The sequence below is a fragment of the Lucilia cuprina genome, chromosome 2 (assembly GCF_022045245.1).
Source record: "Lucilia cuprina isolate Lc7/37 chromosome 2, ASM2204524v1, whole genome shotgun sequence".
In the NCBI taxonomy this organism is placed as follows: Eukaryota; Metazoa; Arthropoda; class Insecta; order Diptera; family Calliphoridae; genus Lucilia; species Lucilia cuprina.
Genome location: NC_060950.1, coordinates 31,023,103 through 31,044,340, shown reverse-complemented (window position 1 = coordinate 31,044,340; position 21,238 = coordinate 31,023,103). Strand labels below are relative to the sequence as shown.

The 21,238-nt window shown below is 28.1% G+C and overlaps 1 protein-coding gene across 4 annotated transcripts in view; it reads left to right on the top strand.

Moving 5' to 3' along the window:
- Positions 1-21,238, top strand: part of LOC111675524 (SUN domain-containing ossification factor) — a 71,535-nt gene that overhangs the window by 31,354 nt on the left and 18,943 nt on the right. Inside the window, exon 1 of one of the 4 annotated variants that reach the window (XM_046949945.1) lies at positions 7,794-8,107. The exons of 2 other annotated variants lie outside the window; for them this stretch is intronic. The gene's annotated coding sequence lies outside the window, so the exon portion shown is untranslated. Of the gene's footprint in view, positions 1-7,793; positions 8,141-21,238 lie in introns of those variants that run through there. One more of the 4 variants, XM_046949942.1, reaches the window with a different exon arrangement.

The following is a 21,238-nucleotide window of genomic DNA, read 5'->3' as shown; positions in this document are numbered from 1 at the left end:
CTATCTATCTATCTATCTATCTATCTATCTATCTATCTATCTATCTATCTATCTATCTATCTATCTATCTATCTATCTATCTATCTATCTATCTATCTATCTAAAACAATTTCTAAATTATCCATTGGGTGGCATTATATTGAAATGGAAAACACAACATTCGAGTAAATATTGAAAAACACACTTTTGTTGGTATTGCAGTTGTTGTTATTTTTGTTGCTGCCACAGCCGGTGTAGTTGTTTCTGCTGCAGCTATTATTGTTGTTTATATTTTTCTTTCATTACATTTTAAGACTGCAGCTGCTGTTGGTGAAGTTGGGAATGCCGGCATATGATGGCAGCAACCAAACAACCAGCAGTAGCAACTGGAAGTTGAGTGCAAATGAGTAGGTCTGCATGTCTACGAGAAACAATTCAAGACTACGAATGAACAAAAACAAAAACTACTAAAATAAAATTATAGTTAAATGGAGAAACAATTTAACAAATTGTGATTTTTTTATTCGTTTGCTTCACCACAAGTATTCAAAATGATTTATAAAAAAAGTCCTAATATCAAATTAGATCCCTATAAAAACAACAACTATAAGACATAAAGTGTTGTACGAAATTATACGTTTAAATAAATTAGTAAGCAAACAAAAATTATTATATAAATGTCTTTATTAAATAAATTAAAAAAAATATAGCTGAAATGAAAAGCTACTGAATAGCGTTATAATAAATTCACCTTTTGACTCCCTTTTGACATCATTGTATCTCAATATGAAAAGTTTTAAAGCAAATATCTATGAATTACATAGATACAGACAGACGACAACACTAAGCCACAAACAATATTGGGTTGTAATGGTGGGTTGCTAATTTACTACCCATATTTTAAGGAAATGGCATGTCAAACATTTGTATAAAATAAAAGGAAAATGAAGGAAAAAAGTATATTTACACATTTGTGGGATGTATGTTTGTTTTTAAGTGTTCTGCCTTTGGATTTTACTTCTTTTCTTTTCAAAGAAAAAAACTACATAATTTTTAATAAAAAATCTATGCACAAATGTGTTTTTAACAAACACATGTGTGACTAAGCATTTTTTCATTAAAAAAAATATGTAAGAAAATACGACTGGATATATACGATCATGTTATACCCTACACCATGTTCGAAATAGCTCTATTGCAGATAGATAGATGGATAGATAGATAGATATATAGATAAATAGATAAATAGATAGATAGATAGATAGATAGATAGATAGATAGATAGATAGATAGGTAGATATGTAGGTAGATTAGGTCGGTACGGAACCATCATTTTCTATTGTTATAAACATATGCACATACTCATAATACCGCTCGACAATATACTGCTGACGTAGGGTGTATTTAAAAAATAATAAGTTAAATATTTATTTGTCTATTTTTTATACGAACATCTGTAAAGGTGAATTGATATGTTTGACATTTGGTCAATTTGTAAATGTAATTAAAGAAATTGAAGGTGTTTAGTATTTTACCTCTTTTTTTCTCTGTGTAACTGAATAAAGAAAATTAATATTGATTTTTATTGTATTTAATGTACATTAAGATTAAAAGTGTCACAAAATAGTTACAGTTGGTTTTTTGTCTAATATTTATTAAGAATTTTTGGCGTTTATCCAATCTAATAAAGTATTTCGATCGAAATTTTTACTAATGATTTTGCAATATAGTCCATACTGAAGAATGCTTCAAAATCGAAACTATTTATTTACTGTTCCACAGAGAAGAATATAGACTCTGCTATATGTATTCTGTTATATAGTCCAGACTATAGACTGTTCCATAGTCCAGACTATAGACTGTTCCATAGTCCAGACTATAGACTGTTCTATAGTCCAGACTATAGACTGTTCCATAGTCCACAATATAGACTGTTCTATAGTCCAGACTATAGACTGTTCTATAGTCCAGACTATAGACTGTTCTATAGTCCAGACTATAGACTGTTCTATAGTCCAGACTGTAGACTGTTCTATAGTCTAGACTATAGACTTTTCTATAGTCTAGACTATAGACTGTTCTATAATCCAGACTGTAGGCTGTTCTATAGTCCAGACTATAGACTTTTCTATAGTCCAGACTATAGACTTTTCTATAGTCCAGACTATAGACTTTTCTATAGTCCAGACTATAGACTTTTCTATAGACCAGACTATAGACTTTTCTATAGTCCAGACTATAGACTTTTCTATAGTCCAGACTGTAGACTTTTCTATAGTCCAGACTGTAGACTTTTCTATAGTCCAGACTATAGCTTTTACTATAGTCCAGAATATAGACTTTTCTATAGTCCAGACTATAGACTTTTCTACAGTCTAAACTATACACTGTTCTATAGTCCAGACTATATACTGTCCAAACTATAGACTATTCTATAGCCCAGATTATAGACTGTTCTATAGTCCAAATTAAAGACTGTTCTATAGTCCAGACTATAGACTTTTCTACAGTCTAAACTATACACTGTTCTATAGTCCAGACTATATACTGTCCAAACTATAGACTGTGTTATAGCGCAGATTATAGACTGTTCTATAGTCCAAATTAAAGACTGTTCTATAGTCAAGACTATAGACTGTTCTATAGTCCAGACTATAGACTGTTCTATAGTCCAGACTATAGACTGTTCTATAGTCCAGAAGTCTTGACTATAGACTATCTATATTCTGGACTATAGGCTATCTATAGTCTGGACTATAGACTATATATAGTCTGGACTATAGATTATCCATAGTCTGGACTATAGACTATCTATAGTCTGGACTATAGACTATCTATAGTCTGGACTATAGACTATCTATAGTCTGGACTATAGACTATCTATAGTCTGGACTATAGACTATCTATAGTCTGGACTATAGACTATCTATAGTCTGGACTATAGACTATCTATAGTCTGGACTATAGACTATCTATAGTCTGGACTATAGACTATCTATAGTCTGGACTATAGACTATCTATACTCTGGACTATAGACTATCTATACTCTGGACTATAGACTATCTATAGTCTGGACTATAGACTATCTATAGTCTGGACTTATAGACTATCTATAGTCTGGACTTATAGACTATCTATACTCTGGACTATAGACTATCTATAGTCTGGACTATAGACTATCTATACTCTGGACTATAGACTGTCTATTGTTCCGGAGATTTGTTATCACTCTTGAAGGGAACCCCTCAACATTAATACTCGCCTAATTTTCTGGGCAGGGGGGATAGTGTTTCAAGTGAAAGTTATTTTTCTCGCGTGTCCGTTTGACATTTAACTGTGTTGACATATCTGACCAGCACTCATAAGTCTTCCTCTTCCTTTCCAATTGCTATAATGTTGGATTATTTTGTCATTAACATTTTTGTCGTTTATTTGTGTTTTGTGTTTTATTTTCTTTAATATACATTTTTTAGTATTATTTCGTTTTTTTGCTTTTTTTTTGAGAATTTAGTTTTTATGTTTTATATAAACCTTGGATATCTTACGTATTGTGTACTCATACTTTTGGACCTTCTATTTTCAGTTAAAATTTTACGTTGAGTGAGTGGTTTTTCATGTTATTGGTTTTTTGTTGGTTTAAGTTTTTATTTTATTTTATTTATGTTTTTCTTTTTACCATTAGATATTTGTTGATATAATACATATCACGTGACAAAATCGTATATATTCCTTCTTTTTGTATATTTCGTAAAACTTTCATCAATGTAATGTTATGCATTGGGTTCATCGTATGATTGGTAATATAAAGGATAACAGAGAAAGTTCAACATTTTTTGAGTTAATTGATAAATGTATAAAAAAAATAAATAAATATTACTTCCTGAATATGACTTCACATGTAGTGAATTTGGAATCAAATAAAAAACACATCCCTCCTATGACAAGCTTTTGTTAAAATCATCATTTCTTCAGCTTTATTTCAGTAGTTCCATGGAGAAAATTCTACTTCTTTTTCGCTTCTTTGGAAGGTGATTTGTTGCTGGTTAGAACTATTGGTGAAGGGTGTTTTTAGTTCGTCTTCTTATATACCAAAAATATATATTTGTAAGTTTTCCATTGCATGCATCACTCTTTCTTGCAGTTTATAAAATTTTATTCTTTCTTTGTTCATTTTAACAAATGCCAAAGACAATGTACAAGTTTTTTTACAAAGAATGAGGACGATAATTAGTAATTTAATATAAATGCGGGATTATTGTAAAACTAAAGAATTTGTATTTCAACAATTTACGCTATTAAAATATATTTAATGTTAAAATTTCTAAGAATACAGAAAAGCACCTACTTAAATCAAACATTAAAAACATTGAAATGCTTTAAATCATACGTTAATGGTTTTGTTGAAAATTTTAATTTACTAAGTGAAAGAAAATGTTATAATTCTAAAGATATTGTTAAACTTTAAACTGAAGATATTGAAGAATAGGAAGACAGAAAATAGCATTTAGTTTTAATAATCGTATAAAAGTAATAAAAAAAATATTATTAAAGATGTTTGCGTTTCATGGAAATAAACGCAAAAATGCGCTTAATTATTAGGAATTAATTAGACAAATTATCAAACTATGAAATAACAGATTATTGGAAAATACTTAGCGAACAGAAGAATATTTTTAAGAAATTCAATTAAAAAGAGTTTAGAAAATACTATATATTTTTTTATAAATACAACTTTGCAGAATTTTATAAACTAGGCGTGGCACCTCCCATATTAAGAAAATAATAAATCTATTTATTTGAGGAAATATAAAAGTTAGAATTATAAATTTTTGTCGGAACCGCTTTAGTATCGATATGAATATATAAGATAAAAATGGGCAGACTAGCAAAAGAGGGGGGCGTTGTTCCTGCCTTATAAATTAAACACAAAAATTCGTATATCTGAAAAACTATTGCAGGTAATATCCTCAAATTTGGCTAATATTTGTGTAAAATTTAAAATTTCTATCTCCTTCCGTGCGGACTCTATTGTGCTTTCAACAGACAGACTTGTACTTTCAACAGACGGACGGGCGGACAGACAGATACAGCTAGATCATCTTAGAATGATCAGCATTTCGATGTGTTACAAATAGAAAGACAAAATCAATAAACCCCCTTATCTTTTTTGAACGTAGAATATTTGTTTATATTTTCAAAATTTTTCATAATTTCTTAACTTTAACACTGACAAAATTATGGTTAAACCTTATAGTTATTTACACATTTGGACAATTTTTTCTAAAGGAATATATCTTTTTTTACAAACTTTAATTTTTGTTGCCATATCAGATTTATTTAGCAAAAAATAAAAAAATAAGAATTTTGAGTGGTAAGTGCAATCATTCTCAAATCCACCACATTTTTTAATCTTGCTAAAAGACTTTGAAAGTCTAACGAGGCGTTTCTGTAGTTTTTTTTTTTTCATACAAAAAACACAACTCTATAATGACGTTGCATGAATTATAAATGAAATGTAAGTACGATGTATACAATACATGTATTTTATGTACGTTTATGATGGATGTACGTATGAATATTGTATTTACATATGCACACATGCATTATAAGGATGTTTTTTTTTAACAATGTAATGAGCTGCAAACGAAAAAAAAGAGTTAAAAAACATAAGTGTTTTTGGAAAAAAATAAATTACACTGAAAGAAATTTGGGAAAAAAAATTATTGAAAGAGAAATTTTTTTAAAAATTTTGCAAATAGATATATGATTGATTACTTTTTATTAAAGAGAAATTTTGAGAAAATTTATAATTAAAAACAAATTTTTGATAAAAATAAATACATTTTTATGAAAAAATTTCTGTAAAAATAAAAAAATGGCAAAAAAATCGAACTAAAAAATTTTCTAAATGTACCTCCTCTTTATCCACATTTAGGCCTTTCTTTGTTCCATAGATGGAAAGTGAGGATAAAAAGTGCATAAAAAAATATTTGTTAAAATTAAAAATGTACACGTCTACCACATCATTTTTTAACTAAAACAAAAGAATGTCTCAAGTGGAATATGCATATTGTACATTGTATTCAAAACTCAAAACTCATATACAAATAAGCATAAATAAAAACAAGCAAAAAAAAAAAAAAATAATGAACAAACACAACGACAACTGGAACTACAACAGCAACAAAATATACATATAAACGAAAGTGAATGCACAGAAGTGAAATAAAATCACTGAAAAGCGGAAAAATATGGCAAAAAAAAAATAATATTATAAAAAAAACATAAATATGCTGGTATAAGCAGCAGGAATAAAAGGATAAACATATACTCTCTCACACACACACACCTACTCACAACTCAAGCTTCGTGTGCAGTAAAAAAAGTATTAAGAGTGAGTAATAAGTACAAGCTTAGCAACAAAGCATTGAATACAACATAATGCAAAAGCATAAAATCCAATGGTGTGCATTTTTTTCCTTTTTTTCTGCTCTAAGCAAAAAGGATTTTATATTTATTTTTTTCCAATTTTTTTTATTTAAAAAAATCTTTAAAAAAAGCACGAAACATATTTAAAATGTCATGTAGAAAAAGAAAGAAGAAAATTCGTTGTCAAAATAGTAAAAGAACAAAATTATGAGAGCTTTAAAAACACGACAAGATAAACAAGAGTTGGTAGATCTACATTGGAAATGGTTGTACAGTTACTAGGGTTCTATAGTCGAAAGGAAAAGTCGACTTTTTGCATTTTGTTAAAAGTCAATTTTTCGACTTTTTTTGTATTTTATTAAAGTCGATTTTTGTTCATTTAATTAAAAGTCGACTTTTAGACATTTCGACTTTAAGTATTTTATTAATAGTCGAATTTTTTCGACTTTTTCCGACTTTTCGAATTATTAAGATTTTTTTTTACTTTTTTCAAGCTTTTCCTACTATTTTCGAGTTCTTGCCTTTTTTACACTTTTTTAAAACTTTCGACTATTTGATAGATAGATAGATAGATAGATAGATAGATAGATAGATAGATAGATAGATAGATAGATAGATAGATAGATAGATAGATAGATAGATAGATAGATAGATGGATAAATGAGGTACATGAAATAGAGGAAATAGGTGGGATAGATGTGATGGTGAGTGATCGGTGAGATAAAAGAAATTGATGAGATAAAAGAAAAAGATCAGATAAAAGAAATATGTTAGATTCAAACTAGTTTATTATCTAGATTAAAGTCAATTCCTAGACTATTGATTAATATACGGACAAATCTGTTAACTAGTCTATAAACAAAACAATTCAATGTTCTTTGAACTTGTCCCACATCTATTTTCCATGTCCTATCCAAAATCCTTATATAATAAAAATTCATTTAGATTTTAGAATATGTAAATTAATATTATTTTATATAAGTACGCATATAATCATTATTTACATATTGGGTTATGTCAACAAAGTTGCTTATTTTTTTAGACTATACTGTCTAGAGTGCTTGTCTATCTCCATGTCTGTCTGTCTCTTTGCCGGTCCGTCCAATTGTCTATAAAAGTGCATTTGCTGTGTCGTATCTAGAGTGTTGTTGTGGCTGTCTGACTGGCTCGTTGGCTGGCAGACAGACTGGATGGATGGATAGAAAGATAGATGTACGAGCAAATATGTGCCTTTGATGGTGTCTCGCCTCATACTCAAAATACACTTGATTTGCAACAAAACCAATTCAAACAATTCAGTTCTCATTTAGTTTTACGTACGTTCAGTACGTACGTGCGTCGGTCTACCACCGGTCGTTAACCGTACGCTCGTTCGTTATTATTATTATTATTATTATTAACTGTTTAAACCAAAACAATACGGCTATAAAATATCCTTAACTGTTTATAAACAGATGTACTAAAGGATATTTGGTTTTAAATTTTCTCAATTTTTTTTCGTATTTAATAGAACATTTTGTTTAAGTTTTTTTGTTGTTCGTTTTTCTATATTAAGCTAGAAAAAAGTTGTTAATTGAATTATTTCAAGGATTTTATTTGATCCTTTTGTGATTAAGCATTAAAGAGTGAGTGCCTGCTGTGCACAAGTTGTTTTTTTGTGATTATCGTTTGTGGTTAAGTGAAGTGTGCATAAAAAAAGTATTTAATTATTTAAATTATTTAAATAAAATTGTAAGTGACATTATAACTGAAAGAGCTCCATACTGAAAGCTACATTCAACGTGTTGCATGCTGACTTCCTTGCTGCAGATTTTTTTTGTTACTAAGGATATAAAAACATATTTCAATGTCATTGTACATATGTTGTGGCACACTTGTTGATTTGTTTTTTTTTTTTTTTTTTTTTTTCTTTTTTGATTTTTAATTAATTCAGTTAAATTGAGTATCATTTTAAATTTGTTACTTCATTTTTTGTTTAAATGTTTTATGTTTTTTTATAAGAAATTGCTATTTATTTACTTTTCTTTTCTTTGTTTTGTTGTATTGTGTAATAATTTGTTGTTTAACTTATAGCACAGAGTAGAGTTTTCATTTTTATATAAATTTATTATTATATGAAACTCCCCACCATTTAATTAAAATATTTATTACAATCTTAACTGTTAAAAAAAAAGTTTAATATATACAACATAAAATACTACAACTAGTATTTTATTTCAATTATTTTTTGCCAAATTTACTTTAAAAGTCTCCTATTCATTTTTATAAGATTATTTTAAAATTATTACAGTGTTTGTTACAAATTTGTTAAAAAAAGTGTCTAAAATTTGTTTTTGTTAAGCAAATTCTGAAATTATTTATATAAATTTTTAACTTGTTCTATAAAGCTTAAATACATTTAAATATTATATAAGAATTAAAAAAAAATGTTTAAAAAAGAGGATTTATTTAAAAAAAATCAAAAATATATTTAAAAATTCAGAAAAGTTAAAAAATTTAACTAAATTTTCAATAACTAATAATTTGACTAAAATTTTATATGAAGTCCCGATTTGTTGAAATTGTAGTTTTTGATCAAACGATTTTAAGAAGCTTCGATTGACTTTCAACCGAGTGCCTAAATGGAGTCCAAATATTATCGGATCTTTAGTCTATGCGCTCCATGAGCGCAAAATAAAATTATGGTACATTTTGTAATAAATTTTACATAAAATTTATAATTTTAATCGACGTTAAAAAATACTAATATCTTTATTATAATTTCTTTTGATGATAATATATTTCATTTGAATTCTGAAATAATAGATTAATGATCTATTTATTTCTTACTTGCAAAAATTTAATATATACTTTTATTCTTAAAAATAATTCATATTCTTACGCGTTGCGATATACAATATTTTTTGTTTGACCCACTTAATGATTTTGAAAATTTTAACCACAATAGTTTTCCAGATTACCAATATGTTACATATGAGAGATATGTATTATAAGTTCGCCACTTTATATCTATCTATGAAAAAATTTAATTATCTAACAGTTTTCAAGATATATATATTTAATTCATATATGTAGTGTTAAGCCCCCCATTAAGAGTCTGCCCGTTATTTTCTAAAGGTTCATATGAATGTCGAAGTTATTCATATAGAAATTGAAGATTTTATGGATGTTAAAGTTATGTAATAGTTTCTAAGATAAACGAATTTTTGCATTTAATTTATATGGGCGGTGCCACGCACCCTAACTCTAGTCCGACCACTTTTTATTCTAAATAATCATATTGACACTAAATTGGTTCCGACAAAATTTGAAGACTTTTTATCTCAAATATACGAATTTTATATTTCCTTAATGTGGGCGTGGCTCATCGCCCACTTAAAATTTAAAATAAAAAGTAGCCTATTGCCTATTCCAGACATATAGGAATTCAAGAAAATCGGTTCAGCCGTTTAGTAGTCTATAGCGTTCATTTTTATATATATATAGATAACTACATTACTCACTACCAGGGCAAATGCATATTTTTGGTCAGTAACTGAAAATGACTTTTAAATTTATTTACTTAGTTGGTTTTCTTCTCGAATCAAAGAATTTGTTAAAAATGGCATTGATTTGTTGTTGCATATATTTGCATATTTTGTTATTAATGCATAAATTGCATATTTTGCTTTAAATTGCATATATTTTGCATATTTCCAACATTTTTATAGCATATTTTGCATATTTTTTAATTTTTCTAAAACAAATTTATTTGTCATTCTCGAGGTGTGGTTCCGTTAAAGTGTCAAAAACTTAGGATCTGAATATCATTAATATGTACCTTCACAAAGAAATATTTTTTGGTGTATATTTTTCACATTTTTAGAGCATATTTTCCCATTTTATAGTGCATATTATAAGCGCATATTTTTAATTTTTTAGTGCATGAAAATTCATAGCCTGCTTAGCCTGCAACAAATAAAAATTATATGTAAATAAACTAGCTATACCCAGTGTTCTTTGCTACTCTAAAAACAATAAAAATACTCTTTAAGATTTTGAGGATTCTTTCCATTCAATTCATATGGAAGATGCCACGCCCAACAGCAACAAGGTCAAAAATTTTCCACCAACGATAATATGAATTGTAATGTTACTCATGCAAAACTTTAAGATTCTATTTCTATTTTAATTTTAACAAACGTTCATATAGCTCTTGATGTTACCCATGAAAAATATTAAGATTTTGCCTCTAAAAGTTTCCCAGATATACGAGGTGATAAGCCCCCTAGTAAAAGTCCGCACATATTATTTCTTGTCCTTGCAACATTTTAGAGTTACTGCACTGAAAGTTTCCAAGTGTTGCAAATAAATATCAAAGTTCTTTTTGCCGTTTAGAAGTCTTTAGACTTCAAACAAACCGACAGGTAAAAACACAATAATACATGCTATTTATTTAAGTTATATTATTTAAAGTAATTTTCTGAACGGGTCCGTATATTTAGGCTTCAGTCAAATATGGACCGATGTAAGCAATACTATATATTATATTTTATGCTAAAACTTACTTAAAATATTTAAAAAAAATAAATTTTGGGAAAAAAGTTCAACAAAATCTGAGGCCAGATTTGGATTCAACGGGGCTTAATACATTTACAATTATACTTTGGCCTCTGGATTAAAAATTTGTAAGCTTGTGTAATTAATGATAAAAAAAAAGTATTTTTGAAGGTAAAATCTTGCGATATTTTTTTTAGCATGTAGCGCCATCAAATGCTTAAATTAGAGCTTAGTTTTAATGGAAATAGCAATTTACTGTAGCTGCGAAATCAAAATATTAGAACTCCATTATCCAATATAAGTAAAATAGTTAAAGCTTAAAATTTGTATGTGTAGCGCATTAAAAAATCACTATTGACTTTAAAAAATACTCTCCCAATTGTTTTGTGTGTGCAGTTTATTTTTATACCCTACACCACTTTAGTGGGAAGGGTATATTGGGTTTGTGCTGATGTTTGTAACGCACAATAATAATGGTCCTATACCCACCTTAAAGTATACCAATCGACTTAGAATCATTTTCTGATTCGATTTAGCTATGTCCGTCCGTCTATCCATCCGTCCATGTAAACCTTATAATCAAACTATTGTCCCAGGAACGATATCTATTGAAAATGGTTAGGATCGGTCCATTATTTCACCTAGCCCCCATACTACTGTACCCCGAATAGGGCTTGTAAACATTGTAATCAAAGTACAGTTCGCAATTTTTGGAGATAATTCAATGAAATTTGGCACATGATCTTCTTTTATTCCGTAGACGAAGCCTATTGAAACTGATTAACATCGGTCCATTATTGCACCTAGCCCCCATACAACTGAACCCCCGAATAGAGCTTGTAAATCTTGTAATCAAACTACAGGTCGCAATTTTGGAGATAATTCAATGAAATTTTGCACATGATCTTTTATGGTACTGTAGACGAAGCCTATTGAAAATTGTTTACATCGGTCCATTATTTCACCTAGGCCCCATAAAACTGAACCCGCCAAATAGAGCTTTTAAGTTCATAATTATGTTTAATATACTCGTATCTCGACAAAAAGCTGCAAAACCAAGTTCTATACTAGTCTTGTTAACCCTGATGAACTTTATAATTATAGGGCCTCATTTGACCCTAACCCCTCTAAAAAGTCCCCATCAAAATTTTACTTAAATATTCACAGTTTTATTAAACAGTAAATGGCTTTAGTATATCTGAGACAAGGTACAATTCAACTAAAATGCTTTATTATGAAAACTAAATCACATTTTATTCGTATAGAGGTATAGGGTATTATATGGTCGGCCTCGCCTGTCTATAACTTTTTACTTGTTATTTATATTTTTTTTGTAAATCTCCTTTTATACAAAACAAATTGTTATGATTTAATATAGTGTTTTAAGGTGTATAATCACATTATTTAAACAATTATGACCATTTAACGGCATAATACACATTTATTTTTTATTTTTTCTTATGTTTTGTAAACAAATATTTATTTGAAATGAATAAAAAACATTACGTTGAACATACAACAGCATGTACGTATATGTATGTATGTATACTGTAGAGTTTTGCGAATATAGTCAATGAGTAGACTGTTTGAGAAAAATAATATGTTTTTCTCAAACGTTTTTAAACAAAAATTAATAAAATACTTATTATTATTGTAAAACTAGGTAATTATTAGAGTGTTTTTTGTAAGTTGCGGCAGGATTAAAAACATAATTTTAGTAAAAGTTAACAACAATAAGTTAGAGTATTCGTTTTTTAATTTAAGCGAAAGATCCTTTGTAAACTAGATTTTAAATTCAACAAGTTGAAAAGTATAGTCGGTCATGTGTATATTTTAAAAATTTTTATTTTTCATGAAGAAACTTTTATGTTGAATTTTACCTTAATTCCAAAGTATTTAAGCAATTTATTGATAAAAAACAAAATTTTCTAAATGAGGCTTTTGTATAGGAGTATAGGTCAAACATGGACCGATCCTCGGTAAATTTGGGAAAAGTCAATTTTAGACGTTTAAATCATTTTTTAAAGAGGTGTTTGTATAAGAGGCTAGGGTCAAATAAGGGCCGATCATTACGAAAATCTGCAGTGTAATTTAAACTTATATAACTAATTTGTACCAATTTTTAGAGAGATAATAGTATATTTGACGTAATTATGGCATTAATGCCCAAATCGGGAGGTACGGTTGTATGGGGGCTAGGTGAAATAATGATCCGATTTCAACCATTTTCTACATGCTTGGTCCAAATTTCATCAAATTATCTTGAAAATTGCGGCCTGTATCTTAATCGACTCAAAAAAATGATTTTGAATCGATCGGTATACTTTACGCTGGGTATAGGACCAATATTTTGTGTTACAAACATCAGCGAAAAAGTATAATACCCTTCCCACTATAGTGGTGTAGGGTTTAAAAAGATATAATAATTATTTATTTTAAATTATGCTTCAAATAAAAACTTATTTTCGGATTTGAATAGCAATTGAAAATTTTGTTGAATGTAAGTATAACATCTTTGAAAGTACCCAGCAAAAGTAGAAGTAGAATGTACTCCATGGTAGTACTGAAAAAGACCTGAAAAAGTTATAATTGATTAACACAGGATTGTCATGGGAAGGATGTCCTTTTTATTTGTTTTCAAACTCTCTACATCTGAAATCATTCTTATGATGTAATTTTTATGTTCTTCTTTTTAAGTTATTATAAATAAATTACACGCAAAATAAAATTGGTTTAATTTAAAAAAATTCAGTACAAAAAAATATACCTTCAATTAAAAAAATGGATTATTTTCGCTTCTTTGAAAGTCAATATACATCACTTCAATAGAAGGTAAAAAAATCACTTAGAGCTACTATTGAAGTGGTGATAAATGATGATTCTTTTGGAAGTACTTCGTTTTACTGTTTGCTGGGTAGTAAGAAGTCAGTTTAAGTTCTTTAGAAGTGAAGTTTTAAGGAAACAATTTTTTTTAATATAGAGTTGATTTTTTAACGTAATTTGGCTAAAAAAACTTACTTACTTACTTACTTACTTACTTACTTACTTACTTCCTTACTTACTTACTTACTTACTTACTTACTTACTTACTTACTTACTTACTTACTTACTTACTTACTTACTTACTTACTTACTTACTTACTTACTTACTTACTTACTTACTTACTTACTTACTTACTTACTTACTTACTTACTTACTTACTTACTTACTTACTTACTTACTTACTTACTTACTTACTTACTTACTTAATTACTTACTTACTTACTTACTTAATTACTTACTTACTTAACTACTTACTTAACTACTTACTTTCTTGCCTCACTTTCGGCCTTTGAATTGCTTTTATTTTCCTTATATGTAACGACACTTTCCAAAACTTATTTAATTAACTTGTTATACCAAAACTACGAAAACATAAGGAATTTCAAGTAAAAGTACCAATACGTTTTCCAAAATATTTTTGGAATAAAAAAATCCTTTTAATAACGTATTTTTTCCCATAAAACTGTAATTACTGTGGTAAAGTTTTATGTTAACACAAAATACACCATAAAGATCTATAACCAATATAGTGGGTATGCAAATTTTTCAATTTTATAGTGCGGAATCCATTTTTGGGCAATTTAAAAGTGTAAGAGTGTAACTCTGTAACCAATGTAAGAGGGTGTAACGTAATAAAGTTGCCAACCATAAATCCAAATATTTATTACCTATAACTTTGTTTTTTCGCCACTTTCATGTCTATTTTTATTTCTTTATTTGAGTTCATAAATTCAAAAAAAAAAAAAAAACTTAGTTTTCGGTATAAATCTCATTTAGGCAAAATGAAATACGAAGACAGGCGATCATATAAGACATAGTAGTAGTTTTAGATGAAAAACTAATTTTCCTTTGCAACGAAAGTAAAATAACAACTTTTATTAAAAAAGTGTAAATTATACAAAAATGTGTTTTTTTTTCATATGTTGTTTATCATTGTTTCTGTTGTTTGTCTTTTTGGGACAGATGGCTGGCTGTCATATATTTTTATGATCGATTTTTTAAATTGTTTTTTTTTTTTTTCGTAAATATCACAAGAGTTTAATGTTTTTTTTTTATTTCATACATGTCGAGAAATAATTTTTATTTTAACAATGATTTATGAAATGGAAAATTTTATAGTACGCATTATTATTCATTAAATAATTGTTTATTTCAACTTTAACCTATATAACGAAAAATAAATGTTTATAATGAAAAATTCAGAGTTTTAAATCTAGATTTTGAAAATTACAATGCTGCTTAGCACTGCTATCATAACATCAATCTAAATATGTTATAATAACCAACTGACTTACAGTACAATTGAATTGCACAGAATTTTGAGCCTAGCAAACGGAATTTGTTACACCGCCGATTTTATTAAATAATCTGGCAACTTGAATAATAGATTCTTAGAGGGCTTATGTGAATTCCTGCCTTGACAGTATAAGCTCACGGTTATCTTAAAAAAGCCCAGGGTAAACTTGGAACTACTCATCTCCGACGTCTTGAAATTTGGACTAGAGGTACTTCTGGATTGCAATATCTTCATCATAGTTACACTAGCCTGAATTTCAATTAAACCAAAGTGCGAATGGGTCACCGATGTGGCTTGGCCCAAGGGAGTATCTGAATACCAAAGAAGTTTAACTGGCCCTTTTTAATGAGGCCTAGGCTAGACTTAATGAGACACTCAATTTGATATGGGTAAACTAGAGACTACTCATCTCCGACGTCTTGAAATTTGGACTACAGGTACTTGTATCTATACTTCTGGATTGCAATAACTTCTTCATGGTTACACTAGCCTGAATTTCAATTAAACCAAAGTGTGAATGAGTCACTCATGTGGCTTGGCCCATGAGAGGATCTAAATAACAATAAGAAGTTTAACTGGCCCTTTTTAATGACACCTAGGCTAGCCTTAAAGAAATACTTAATTTGATATGTGGCTATATTAATGACCCAAATTCGACTATATGTCTGCAAATAATCTTACAATTTACGTGACTATCATAAGTCCAACTGTAGTCTATCTGCCTACTTAACGAGCAATCTAAGGTTGAACATGTTCGAATAAATTCTACATTAGTTCCATTCCGTGATCCCTGAATAATACCACCAACACATAAAGTTGTAATTTGACATCTGTGCTTATTTATCCAATTTATAACCAATTTTTTTATCGTTTAAAAAAGAAAAATTGAGGAAATTGAGTTACTCTTATATGATATTATTTATCCCGATACCGATTACATAATTGGTTAATATAGAATTCCGTTCTCTGCTCGATAATAAAACGTAAACTTGACTCTTAACTCTAACACGGATTCATTGAAAAATTACGGTACTATTTTTCATAACATTAGTAAGGGTCTAGTATTAGGCCAATTACAGTCTATAGATTAGTCCATAGATTAGTCAATAGACTAGTCAACAGGCTAGTCCTTAGACTAGTCAATTGGATAGTCCACAGACTAGTCCATAGGTTAGTTAACAGACTAATTAGTCCATAGGTTAGTTAACAGACTTATCAGTGCATAAAATAGGCCAATCAAAGTCAATAGGCTAGTCCATAAATAAGTCAATAGGCTAGTCCATAGATTAGTCAATAGGCTAGTCCATAGATTAGTAAATAGGCTAGTCCATATACTATTCAAAAGGCTAGTCCATAGACTAGTCAATAGGCTAGTCCATAAACTAGTCCATAGATTAGTTAAAAGACTAGGCAACAGGCTAGTCCATATGTTAGTTAACAGACTTATCAGTGCATAAAATAGGCCAATCAAAGTCAATAGGCAAGTCCATAAATAAGTCAATAGGCTAGTCCATAAACTAGTCTATAGATTAGTTAACAGACTAGTCAACGAGCTAGTCTTTTGAATAGCCTCATAGACTAGTTGCCAGATTAATCCATAGACTAGTCAATAGACTAGATAGTGTAAAAGCTACTGTAAGACATTACAATGTAATTTTGTATTCTAAATCTAAAAAAGTACTATTTTCGGAAAATTGCAAAATTGTATTTTTTTATAACTGATCTAGATATTAAATCTAAAGAGTTATAAGAATTCGATCGGGAAATTTATTTAAAAAAACGATAAACATTCTTTAACTGTAAAAAACAAGAAATTTGATATGTTCATAACAAGATTAAGTTCCATCAAATAAAATACAAAATGTCTGTTTTGTTTCTCAAAATTGATTTGTCTATTCAATCTAATTTTTTGTATATTTTACTTACAAGTTTCTTTTTTTTAAAGTGCTAAAATTAAAACAATTAATAGCAAAGAAATATTTTTAAACAAAAAAAAATTGGCTGCTCTACATGTCGCCAATGATAAAAATTTGTCAAAAAAAACATTTTGTCCAAAATTCCAAATTTTCATGTTCATTAAATATATTTTCGTCCCTGTCGGTGCAATAAATTATAAATTAAATTCTTACCTTTAAGCGTATAAAAAAACAACAACAACCATACAAACAATTCCATACAAGTTTTATAAATAGTTTCAGTTTGTTAATGGGTCATAAAACAACATATATAAAATAATAATGATCATGATATTTAAAATAGATGAAAAAAATTTATTAGGGTGGACCCGTTTCAATGGAGGAAAAATAAGCTACTGATGTTTCTACTTCAAAATTAAAGCTGTATTCATTTTAACATATGATTTCGCAAAATTTTTGTCCTAGAGGCAATATTTGCTGTGTTGGGTTAAAGGTTAAGGATTTTTTATTACCTTTGACCTAGCATTCTTTAAATGGACACAAAAGTTGATAAATTTTATTTTAGAAAAAAAAACTACATTGACGCCAGGACAAAAGTTTTGTAAAACTCTATTGGAGAATAAATTAAACTTTAATTTTAGTTAGGAACATTAGAACCGTATTGTTCCTTCATACAAACGGAGCCACCCTAATGTATATGCTTCTAGAATCTATTAAAGTATTATTAAAAACCTTAAACATTTATCACAGCTGCGTTTGGTGGTAGTGTTTTTGTAAAATTCCATAATGTTTTTTTTGTTGATTCAATATAAGACAAATTGCAAATTATGTTTTAATATTTTTACCAAATTTTATTTTCCTCTATATTTACCACACTCGATCGCTGACGTTCTTGTAAAAGGTAAAGCAAGCAATGACAAGCCTTTTTGTGGATTTTTGAATGAAAGAATGAATGAATTGAAATGAAAATGAATTCCTTGCTCATGTTTCATGTTAAAATATTATGTTATTGGTTGTAAATTTTCTTGTTAATCGTTTTTCTTTCCATAGAACATATGTTGGTGGTAAAATAGCGACGATAACTGTTGCATAATGGTATCTAGTTGTTCGTTGGTTGGTTGTCTTGTGTTGTCTTTATTGCCTTGGATTTCTTTTTTTTTAAGGAATTTTTGTTGAAATTTCGTTTTTTTAGGTTATGATTTGTACTGTAGGTGGAAATTGTTTATTTAATTTATAACTGCGTATGTACAAATTGTTATTATTTTTGTTTTTTTTTATATGTATATATAAATAATGTGGATAAAAATTTTGTTATTTTAGAGGAAAAATAACTTTTAATTGTAAGTTACTTTTAAAATATTATTAATGACAATGATGAAAATGTTTTACATAGTCTATTAGTAGACGGCTCATTGAGACATAATCTATTTACATATATATACAGTGAATCAATTAAGTAATTTGCCTGTGTAAAATTTTATAAATTTTAAGAAAAAACATTATCTGAACAATTATTTACAGCAAAATAAAACTATTTGTTTGTTGTATTTTTTAAAGAATATCATAAAATGTAAAATCGTGATATTAATTAACGAGTTTTTTGATAAAATGAGAACGTATTGTTAATTTTTTAAGTCAATAAAGTATTTTGCTTTTTTAGGATTTTTTTGTTATTTTTTCAATATTGTTGCATTATTTTATAAAATTTAATATTTTTATTACTCCTATATATTAGAATAACATTTTTAGATATTTTAGTAGTGGAACGACATTTCTTGGACATTTCTTAACTGATTTATTATCCTATATACCTATAAGAATTTATCAATATTTGACTTAATATGAAATCTTTTTTTTGCTTTTTTAGGATTTTTTTGTTATTTTTTCAATATTGTTGCATTATTTTATAAAATTTAATATTTTTATTATTCCTATATATTAGAATAACATTTTTAGATATTTTAGTAGTGGAACGACATTTCTTGGACATTTCTTAACTGATTTATTATCTTATATACCTATAAGAATTTATCAATATTTAATTTAAATTTCGAAAATAATAAGTAATCTTGAATTAGATACATGATATATTAGATAATCAATGAATTTGGACCTAGAAAAAATTTTAAGTCAGGTATAAATCTATATATTATAACATAAATTATCTGAATTTTTAGTCATTTTGTACTGATAAACAAACACTACCTTACGGAAACCCCGTTATACTGGGGAGTACTGTGTAAATTTTATTTAGATTGTAGAATTGTAGAATATTTTTTCTCATTGATTTACACTTGTTCTAGAAATCTAAACTAATTTTTTATATCGAAATTGCCTCATTATTATCTTTTAAATATTTTAAAAGCAAATACACAATTTTACACAATTCGTTGTCGCAATCTAAATTTTATACACATCCGTTGCCTAAAAGTAAACAAACGTGATAAGCTCACAATCCAATGTCAATAGTGAGTTTACCACGTTTGTTAGAAAAATTCGATGTCAATTTATTACCAGGCGCGTATTCTCTCTGTGTAGTTGCCTTATAAATTAACAGATTACGGGGGCATGGCCCCTTCAATAAGAACTAAATAAAAAATCGTATATCGGGGAATTTTGCACGAACATATTGGACAATAAATTTGCGGATTACGGGAGCGTAGTCCCTTCAATATTTCGGGAAAACTATTAGAGTTAGAATGCTAAAATATTGCATAATCAAAACTGATACCAATGTATACAATTTGCGGAAAACTACCCGGATTAGCATTAGAGGCATGGTATCTCTCATATGAGAAACATTTGAGGAACTTGAATCCTCAAATGTTGTAGAGTGCTTGAGCTCCAAAAATTTTTGTAAAACAAATTAAAAGCAACGATTTTATAGATTCATTAGGTTTAGGATTGCTTTGACTGTGCTCATGTTTTTAACCTCATTCGTGATCGTATCCAGCCCGGCTTCAGGCAAGAAATGCAAAAGTGTAAACAGCTGATGTCAAAAAAAATAATAAATTTTTTATTTAAATAAACATTAAAATGTTGGATTTATCAATAAGTATAAATTATGGGGACTTCAAAAAATATATTTTTGTTTTAAATTTAAGTTTTAATTGATTTTCTTATTACATTTACAATTGTCTTCCTCTTTTTTAACAAAACATGCATTGTTTTGATAACAAACAGTGACGTTTTCTGTTGTTTTATCTGGCAGCACTGTTTAATTTGTACTTAAAAACATGAGAGGGGATTAACATCAGAATGAATTTATCTTAGTTTAACTAACCTGATTATTAATTGGCATTTGATTGCCAACTCAAAAACCCGCTCTTAGAGGTCAAATGATTGCTATTATTAGCCAATATCAATTTCTTTTATTAAACTTTAAACATTAAATACACATAGTTCATTACTATTTATTTCTCAAACCACAATTTGTATTGTTTGTTTTTCTTTAAATTCGTTACACATTTGATTTCTTTTGTTAACACGTTTATTAACAGCTTCCGTTTTAAGCCATTGTTGACTTGTTTGAACCTACAAATCAGTAAGTTGAAAAATTAATAAATTTTTACACATTTATTTTTTTCTCATACTTACTACATGCTCACAAAACTCATGCTTCGTTGGGTTTGTTAAACTAAATTTTTCGTCATAAATGATTTTAATTATGAGCTTTGAAAATACCCTGTAATGTATTTCAATTAGTGTTTAATTTTTAATGTGTTTCAATTTTTTTCTTTTTGTTATTATTATTTATTGTTGCTCTTTAACAATATGCTACATCTAAAACAAGTTGCATAATATTTTACCATACCCATCATAATCAGTCCAAAAAAGAAACTTCATATATAGTGTAATATAGAAAAACAAAAAAAAAAGACGCACACTTTTGTGGTCTTTATCTATATATATAAAATTCTAACGTTACTGACTGACTGACTGACTGACTGACTGATTGACTGATTCATCATCGCACAGCCTAAATGGTTAAAGCTAAAGAGCTGAAATTTGGACAGGGGGTTGGTCTCCCACCA